Consider the following 11,305-nt stretch of genomic DNA (forward strand, 5'->3'; position numbering starts at 1 on the left):
TTATAAATATAATTCAATAGGTTTCATTATTTCATAGAAACTTGAAAATATATTTCTCTAAACTCTTTCAATCGAATTACATATATATATATATATATATATATATATATATATATATATATATATATATATATATATATATATATATATATATATTTCTTTGTATTATTTCAAGATATTATTAGTATATATAAAATACTACGACGGAGTTATACTCGGACGATTTCAAAATAAGTTTTCAAACGGGATAGAGCTAAGGAAAATATGGGTTATAGCTATGAAGGTTATGGGAATTGATCGAGGGTATTGCTCGTGAGGTCAACCTAACGTTTATCATTTTCGTTGCGTCTACGTACTTTCCTGCAATATTGAATCACAATATTGATACGTTCGTGAATCCGAGACAAACCCTGCACTTGTTCAGTGCCGTCATATACATAATTGCTATGAAATACAGTATTGTGAGTTTCATTTGCTCCCTTTTTAATTGCTTTTGCAATATATATTTTTGGGCTGAGAATACATGCGCTGTTTTATAAATGTTTTACGAAGTAGGCACAAGTACTAAAACTAATTCTATGTGGGTTTAAACCAGAAATATACCCTTAGCTTGGTAACATTAAACTACTTGTCTATGTACGGTAGGCGCGAATCCTAAAGATAGATCTATTGGGCCTGACAAACCCCATCCTGACTATGGGATGCTTTAGTACTTCGAGGTTATTTTAAACACACCTGATCTGGTGTACTTCAGAGGGTAAAACATGAACGTTAAGGCTTGTTACCGGGTGCCTACAACTTATAGAATATTTTTAAACACTTGCGAGTGTATGGATATTTATGGAAACTGAAATCTTGTGGTCTATTACTATTACGGAAATGATTGATTATGATAAACTAATGAACTCACCAACCTTTTGGTTGACACTTTAAAGCATGTTTATTCTTAGGTATTAAAGAAATCTTCCGCTGTGCATTAGCTCATTTTAAGGATATTACCTGGAGTCATTCATGACATACTTTGAAAGACGTTGCATTCGAGTCGTTGAGTTCATCAAGATTAACATTAAGTCAATTATAGTTGGATGTAATATGAAATGGTATGCATGCCGTCAATTTTTGATGTAAAGAAAGTTTGTCTTTTAAAAACGAATGCAATATTTGTAAAACGTATCATATAGAGGTCAAATACCTCGCGATGTAATCAACTATTGTGAATCGTTTATAATGTATATGAACGGGTCCTTTCAGTTGGTATCAGAGCGGTGGTCTTAGCGAACCAGGTCTTGCATTAGTGTGTCTAACTGATAGTTGTTAAGATGCATTAGTGAGTCTGGACTTTGACCGTGTCTGCATGTCAAAAGTTTTGTTTATCATTTTTAGTCGAAAATCATCTACTTACCATCCTTAGGAAATTACCTGCTTATCATTCTTAGTCTAGACACGTCTTGCTGCATTGATTGCATGAATAATGTATAGACAAAATTCATATCTTAGCGTATCTGCTAAATCATATCTTATCGTATCTATTACCGTAAACTTTGCCTGACATATTCCGTAAATTCCTCCGTAATCTATGAAATCTTTTGATCTATATATATAGATATTCTATGTAGTTAGAATACCACCCGATAGCCGGAAAATCATTTCGTATCGAAAAATCCTTTATCAAATCGTACGAAATGGAATTCGTCATCAGTTCAAGTTCCTCGGATTCCGAAATGGAATCCCACTCAAGCTCCGAAAGCAGTGTGACTGGAATGGATCAACCAATCAGCCATCATCTATTCTGGATGAATTGGGGATGGGTTCGTAGCCTCCTTAATCATTGGAGACAAGAAGTAGGCGATCCTTTCCATCCACCACATTACCCTCTTGGCAATGAACCAGAAGCACTTACCGGCGAACCTGTTCGAAACACCATTTTCTCTCTCATTTCCAGAGTATCTCGTCATGATTATATACTACACCAAATTCTAGATCTTATTTATCCGCTCGTCCGAACCGATAATCACCCCGGTGTAATAGAAGAAGTCAACGAGCTTCGCGCTCGGGTAGTGGCTTTGGAGAATATGGTGCAAAGGTTACAAACACCAGCAGCAGCACCAACAACATAACCAGTACCACCATCAACAACATCAACAGTACCATTACCACCACCAACAACAACCGCATCGCAAACCTCAACTTCACAATCTGTCCCATGAGCATCAACGTCATACGCCCTGTAAATACTAAGGAATACCACAACGATGAAGTATTGATTCATAACTTCATTGGGAAAACATTCTACGACGATTATGTAATTTCTAAAGTTTAGAAATTATCTATCCTAGCCTTAACCATAAATCAAGTGAGTTTAATTTAATATTAACTCATTAAATCTATATTACATCTGAAGAAATATACACATATATTTCCATAAAGACAGTAATAAAATTCTTTTGTACAAAATATTAATTGTGATATTTTTTTAACGGGTAGGTAATACCCGAGAGATATATAAATTCACAATTAATATGTTACATTCTTCGAATCTGATTCAGCAAATCATCCATTATACTCCCTACTTTCACAACAATATACATTCTTTTATAGAAATCAAAACAACCATACTCATTCAAAAATCTAATTACATATTCTGATTTTGAAATCGCCGAATTCAATTCAAGTTATAACCGGTATCATCACTCTTAGATTCTTACATCTTTCAAAGCTATACTTTAACTTCAAAACGGTGTTAGAACATCGTATGTATATTAACGATTATAATCTGTGTTCAAGCCCTTCAAAATACCTGAAGACACTTCAAATAATGAACAATCGAGATGATGATCCAACCACATGTTATCCACAGTTACGTACCTGAAAAACTCTTGAAACCAAAGTCATAATTTAACATGTATCCATGTCAGACCTTTTGGCATTTACTAGCTAAAATAACTTTTCAATCCCTTCTAAAAATAGACGGTTTTGTCACAGCTCCAGCAAACCAACTTTAATTGTTCAATTGAATAAGCCTTATTATAATGATTACCCCTTCATCATTATTATCGGTGAACCTTTCATATCTCGCCACATTAGCAGTAAACTTATTAACAACTTCATTAATCTTTAACTTTCCGAAAAATCTTTATATTTATCAAAACCCCATCATTTACTCATCTGCATCTTGTAACGAGAATTGCCATACGAATCATCGGAAATTAGCAATCAGTATTTTGAAATCTCGCAGCATGTCTACGCCAACAATTATATGTGTCTATCTTCTGGACTTATATACTTTAAATGTGAAGTTTCTGAAAAACACCCTAAACTGCGAACTAGTTCTCGAAATACTGATGAAGCAGCAAAAACTATAAACGACCTTAACAGTAAAAAGTTTGATGATAAAGAATAGTGTGTTGGAAAAGCTCAGAAAAAGAGAAGCTTTGGTACTGAAAAATACGGATTGAGCAAACCATGAAGAAGGCTGTGGATAAATCACAAGGACGAAATCTACCTTCAAAGAATCCAAATGATTCCATGTCTGCTGAAGTCATTATCGAATACCTTGCTCCTGACTCTAAACCCTTATGGATAATATTCTTCATCATCCTCTGATATTAGAAATTTTAAGATATCATCGTATCTTTCATTATAAATATCCTCCATATTTCTGAAGATATTTCCATAATTATTCTTATCTGAAATCATTTACCTCTTCGTGCTGTCTGTATTACATCATAAAAGAAACTATTTTAGTTTCTAAATTCTGAAACTTTCGAATTTAAAATAGGAATATTTTTGAAGTAGTGTTGGGAACTGAAGCATGAACTAGTATAATATAATGACACTTGATCAACGTGATTATATTACAGTAAGTCATACTGAGTTTCTAAATGGAACGTGATGATTCACAGATCATAACGTCATCATGTGCTATGTTACACGACTCTTGTATTCTCTTTAACCTCTAAAATATCAAGAAAATATTTCTTGATGATTCGGCCTTTTTCGAGGTATTCTGGTAATTTGACAAGTCAAGATCGTGCCATTACAATTTCCTTCTTAGAACATTAACAATGTTCATTCCGAAATTCATATATGCGAATTCTGGACCATTACAAGCGGTGCTTAATCGCAAGAAGAAGAAACGAAAGGACAAAACTCCGAAATAGAAATTGGGGTATAAATCGCAGCAAATAAAAGAGAGCATTAATTGGGGATGACAATGATTATAGAAGACAGAAGCAGGGACATCGAAATATAAGGGAAGATATAAAACCCAACAACAACCCAGAAACTATAAACCGTATATATCGATGCATATAGCAATATAAAGACACGGGAGAACTAAAAACACTATAAAACCAAGAGTATAGTAGAAGTAAATAGATTCTTCCGGAGGTAGATGAAAAAGAAGAACGACAGATATGAAAGTGAGGAGTATATCGAGAATCAGCACTGGATGAAGCATATTGACGAATAATTTTAAAGTAAGAATTGAGGGAGAAAGAATAGAAGGTGTGAATTAAAAGGAAACGAAGGAGGTGGATTTATAGTGAAATATCCGACAGAAAAATCGAGATGAATCATCGCATTAAATCGAAGAGGATAATAATTTCCTTAATCACCGAAGAATCAAATCCTATATAGATTACAAAGATTTTCTTTAATCCGGAGATCAACCGTGATGACGTCAAAAGATAAGACGAATCCCTATTTTCTCATTTCACTCTTTTACGATAGTTTCACTCATACGTTTCGAGTAATCGAATTATTTTATCCATATTTCTCAATCATGATAAAACCCTATGAATCAACTTATATTCGTCATAATAATATTCTTATTGTTAGCCATGACGACCTCGATCAAATTTCGGGACGAAATTTCTTTAACGGGTAGGTACTGTGACGACCCGGGAATTTCCGACCAAATTTAAACTTAACCTTTATATGTTTCCGACACGATAAGCAGAATTTGTAATGTTGAATCTCAAAAATTTTGGAACTACATTCATGTAATCAATTACCCTTTGACCGTGTTCGACGATTCACAAACAGTTATGAGTATATAGATATGTATATATAATATATAATATTAACTGAAAGCATTAACAAAGTATTAGATATATGATACTTTACATGAACGTATTTGTTTCGATATATTTATACAGAATTAAGAGATAATATCAAATGATTGAATTATCGGATACATTATGATATGATTACGGGCCTATGTTATGAGGTCCACTGTGATTTAAGAAATCTATTCTTTTTGACAACATTCGGAAAATGGTAAAGTGATTTATAAATAAGAATAAATGTGTCAATTAATGGGAACTAGACAAGGGTTAGTGGAAATTCCTGTTTAATTTCCAAGGCATGTTTTATAATATTTTCCTCGTGACCTTGATAAGATAACTATGTTAACTTTCATTTTATTTAATATGAAAATAAGAACGTGGAGTGTAAATAACTTAGATGTTGGATATCGACAAGTTAAGTAACTCGACATTTTTCATTAAGATGATTTCATACGTTTATTTAACCTTTGGACTTTATCCCATGCTTCACCAACAGACTGTAATTTAAAAACTTGAAACCTATTATGAATATATATAATTCTACTTTTTTAAAATGTTTTGTGATATAACGATTTCCATTATTTTAACCTTTTAACAAAATGATTCTTAAATATATTTAGTTTTGAAAAACAAAATTATCATATTTATTTGATTTAGTTTCAAAAGTAAAAAAAAAAACGTTTTCAGTTTAAAAAGAACTTTATTATTAAAACGTATATATCTTTTATAAATATCTAGAACCACTTTTGACAACTCATTACTTAACCAGTATGATAAAGATAACGATATTTATATTTTATTTTATTAAATATATATATAACGATTTAAATTAATATTATATATATTTATACGCGTATTATACGTATATAGTTTTATACTTTTACTATACTTTAACTTTACCTTTACTTTACTTTTATTTTACTTTAACTTTAATAATTTATACTTTAATAATTCACTTTAATAATTCATACTTTAATAATTCACTTTAATAATTCATACTTTAATAATTCACTTTAATAATTCATACTTTAATAATTCACTTTAATAATTCATACTTTAATAATTCACTTTAATAATTCATACTTTAATAATTCACTTTAATAATTTAAAAATCTATTATAAATATAATTCAATAGGTTTCATTATTTCATAGAAACTTGAAAATATATTTCTCTAAACTCTCTCAATCGAATTACATATATATATATATATATATATATATATATATATATATATATATATATATATATATATATATATTTTCTTGTATTATTTCAAGATATTATTAGTATACATAAAATACTACGACGGAGTTATACTCGGACGATTTCAAAATAAGTTTTCAAACGGGATAGAGCTAAGGAAAATATGGGTTATAGCTATGAAGGTTATGGGAATTGATCGAGGGTATTGCTCGTGAGGTCAACCTAACGTTTATCATTTTCGTTGCGTCTACGTACTTTCCTGCAATATTGAATCACAATATTGATACGTTCGTGAATTCGAGACAAACACTGCACTTGTTCAGTGCCGTCATATACATAATTGCTATGAAATACAGTATTGTGAGTTTCATTTGCTCTCTTTTTAATTGCTTTTGCAATATATATTTTTGGGCTGAGAATACATGCGCTGTTTTATAAATGTTTTACGAAGTAGGCACAAGTACTAAAACTAATTCTATGTGGGTTTAAACCAGAAATATACCCTTAGCTTGGTAACATTAAACTACTTGTCTATGTACGGTAGGCGCGAATCCTAAAGATAGATCTATTGGGCCTGACAAACCCCATCCTGACTATGGGATGCTTTAGTACTTCGAGGTTATTTTAAACACACCTGATCTGGTGTACTTCAGAGGGTAAAACATGAACGTTAAGGCTTGTTACCGGGTGCCTACAACTTATAGAATATTTTTAAACACTTGCGAGTGTATGGATATTTATGGAAACTGAAATCTTGTGGTCTATTACTATTACGGAAATGATTGATTATGATAAACTAATGAACTCACCAACCTTTTGGTTGACACTTTAAAGCATGTTTATTCTCAGGTATTAAAGAAATCTTCCGCTGTGCATTAGCTCATTTTAAGGATATTACCTGGAGTCATTCATGACATACTTTGAAAGACGTTGCATTCGAGTCGTTGAGTTCATCAAGATTAACATTAAGTCAATTATAGTTGGATGTAATATGAAATGGTATGCATGCCGTCAATTTTTGATGTAAAGAAAGTTTGTCTTTTAAAAACGAATGCAATGTTTGTAAAACGTATCATATAGAGGTCAAATACCTCGCGATGTAATCAACTATTGTGAATCGTTTATAATGTATATGAACGGGTCCTTTCATACGCACCGTAGTTACCAAGAAATACCAGCAACAATAACCGATGAAGTATTAACTCATTTCCCCTGAAGAAATTTTATGTATATTTAATATATATGAATTTTGAAATCAAAATAAATCTTTTCGTCCTAAGCTATTACATGTGAATCTTAACTGGTAGGTACTACTCGGTTAGTTCATATTACTAATATGCAATGATGTACATCCTTCCTTAACAACTTAACCATTGTTAACTACAATCTCTGTTTCAACCCAATGAATTCCATTTCATAATAAACCAAGTGTATTAATCAATTACGTAATTGATTTTACATTTTCAATTTCGATATACTCTAAACTTTCCAGAAAACATCATCTGTGCCTTGTAAGGTTCACAAAAATTCCACGAGCACCAACATCCTTCACCGAGGAATATCAATAAGAATAAATAATGAAGTGTTGATTTCATTAGTGAAAAACTCCGCAAAGATTATGTAATCTTTAGTGTTTTAGAGATTAATCATTTCTAAGTCAAGCCGAAAATCAAATGAGCTTAATATGATATTAACTCATTAAATCCGTATTACATCTGAAGAAATATACATACATATATTTTCATAAAGACTGTAATGAAAATTCTTTTGTACAAAATATTACTTGTGAAATCTTTAACGGGTAGGTAATTCCCGGGAAATATATAAGTTCACAATTAATATGTTATACTGTACATTCTTCAACTTTGAAAAAAAAATTATTAACTATGTTCACAGCGATATACAATCGTTTCCATACAAATTCAATTACGTATTCTGATATTGACGGATCAGAATCCAAGTCAAGATTTAACGGGTGACATCATTCTTAGATCTCTACATCTTTCAAAGCTATACTTTGACTTCAAAAATGTGAAAGATCCTTTAGCATTGTTATTACTGAAAATAATATTGCAATTCCTTTTCAAAGTATCCAGTTTTACCACACTTTCAACCAGTTAACTTCGACTTTTCAGATTAACCTTATTATAACCTTGACATATACGTTCTTATTACTGGGGAACCTTTCATGTTCCACCACATTAGCAGTAAATTTACCAACAACTTTATTAATCCTTGACCTTTCGAAAAATCCTTATACTCATTGAAACCCTATCATGTACTCATCCATATCTTGTAACAATAATTGCCATACCAACCACCGGGAATTAGCAATCAGTATTTTGAATCTCGCAGCATTTTCTACGACAACAGTTATATATAGATAACATCCAACTTCTAGACTTACATACTTCGAATGTGAAGTTTCTGAAAAACATCCCAAACTATGAACTAGTTCTCTGAAATTGGAAAAATGCTGATGAAGCAGCAAAAACTGTAAATGACCTTAACAGTCAAAAGTTTGATGATAAAGAATAGTATGGTGGTAAAGCTGAGAAAAAGAGAAGGTTTGGAACTGAAAAACAGATTGAGTAAAGTATGAAAGAGGCTGTGGATAAATCACAAAGACTGAACTTGCCTTCAAAGAATCCAAATGATTCAGTGACTGCTGAAACCATTAGTAAGAACCTTACTTCTTATTCTAAACCTTCACAGACAGATTTTCTGCATCATCCTCTGATATTAGAAATTCTAAGATATCATCGTATCTTTCATTATAAATATCCTCGATATTTCTGGAGATATCTTCATACCTATTCTTATCGGAAATCATTCATCTCTTCGCACTATCCGTGTTACATCATAAAAGAAACTATTTTAGTTTCTAAAATCTGAAAAATTCGAAAAAATGGATGTTTTGAAGTAATGTTGGGAACTGAAGCATGAGTTAGTATAATATAATGACACTTGATCAACGTGATTATATTACAGTAAGTCATGCTGAGTTTCTAATGGAACGTGATAAAGGTTCACAGATCACACCCTCATCATGAACCATGTTACATAACTCTTTCATTCCATTTAATCTCTAAATATATCAAGAAAATACTTTTCTTGATGATTCGGTCTTTTTCAGATATTCTGGTAATTTGACAAATCAAGATCGTGTCATTACAATTTCTTTCTTAGAACATTAACTATGTTCATTCCGAAATGTATAGCTACGAATTCTGGACCATTATTCGCTTGACTTAAAGTCGGGAAGAGAAATCGAAAACATGGAGCTCTGAAATATAAAGGAGAATATAAGCCCGATAACAAACCCGAAATTTACAAACCGTGTATATCAATGCGTATAGCAATATAAAGACACGGGAGAATGAAAAACACTATAACCCCAAGGTAGTGATAGAAGAAAATAACTTCCTCTGGTGGTAGATGAAAAAGAAGAATGACAGATATGAAAGTTAGGAGTATATCAAGAATCAGAACTGGATGAAGCATTTTCACAATCTTTTGGAAGTATGAAATAAGGAAGAAGATTATAGGAGTGGTGAAAATAAATGAAACGGAAGAGGTCAATTTATAGCGAAATATCAGACATAGCAATCGAGGCAGATTACGCATTTAATCAAGGAAATCCTAATTTCCTTAAATTCTGAAGAATCAAATCTTATTTAAATTATGAAGATTTTCTATTACTTAAATTCCGGAAATCAATCGTTACTACGTCAAGAGATAAGACGAATCTCTAGTCTCCATTTCACTCTATTACGATAACTTCTCTCATATGCTTAGAGTAATTGGATTGTTTTATCCATATTATTCAACGGTAATAAAACTCTATTTATCAACTCATGTACGTCATGAAAACATTTTTATTGTTAGCCATGACGACCTCACTCAAATTTCGGGACGAAATTTCTTTAACGGGGAGGTACTGTGATGACCCGGAAATTTCTGACCAAATTTAAACTTAATCTTTAACGTTTTCGACACGATAAGCAAAGTCTATGAAGTTGAATCTCAAAATTTTAAACTATTCAAATACCCTTCGATTGTTCTCAATAATTCGCGAACAATTATATGTAAATAGATACATATATATATATATATATATATATATATATATATATATATATATATATATATATATATATATATATATATATATATACACTATAACTTGAAAACATAACAAAGTGTTAAGAAAATAATACCGTGCATTAAATTTATTGGTTTGATTATCTGATTGATATATTTAACTACAGAATTAAAAGATTATGCCAAACGATTGAATTAAAAGATATTTATTAAGTCCCTTAAGAATTATAATATTATTACGAGTTTCTGTTGTGAGGTCCACGTTGATTTGGGAAATCATTCATGCTTAACGGTATTCGGAATAAATGGTAAAGTGTTTGTTTAAATAACGTAATTTGGACACATACAATCATAAGGAATATTAACTGTTAGAATTAGATATATGAATAAATTGCGATATGTATTTTAAGACGTGTTTATAAATATTGAAAATAGATATTAACTTGGTTATGAAACGTTTGATAAATACTATTATATTAATAAATAAAGAGACAATGATTTATAGAAGTAAATGACCAAAACACTCGAAAGATTAAGATATACTTTGAGTGGTATAGTTTGTTGATAATTTAAGACTATATTTTGACAAAGGTACGAGTCACGAAACGTAAAGTGATAGTTTTCTAAGCATACGAAAATGCGTTCGAGAAACCGAAACCGGGGCATAAGTCGAGTGACAACGTACGAGACCTCGGAACGAAAATTTCAAGTCAACTATGTACGAGAATATAATATAATATATAATTAATTAATATAAATTATATATATTATATATTAATAAATAAATATGTCGACAAACAAGAAAACAAAAGTTGGTGAGCTGGATCAGAGGGCCATGCGATCGCATGGCCTTGAAGCACAAATCTCATGCGATCGCATGGGGTACTTTTTCAGAAAAGGTTATATAAATTGCTCGATTTTTGGCTT

This window comes from Rutidosis leptorrhynchoides, chromosome 2 (genome assembly GCF_046630445.1).
Source record: "Rutidosis leptorrhynchoides isolate AG116_Rl617_1_P2 chromosome 2, CSIRO_AGI_Rlap_v1, whole genome shotgun sequence".
In the NCBI taxonomy this organism is placed as follows: domain Eukaryota; kingdom Viridiplantae; phylum Streptophyta; class Magnoliopsida; order Asterales; family Asteraceae; genus Rutidosis; species Rutidosis leptorrhynchoides.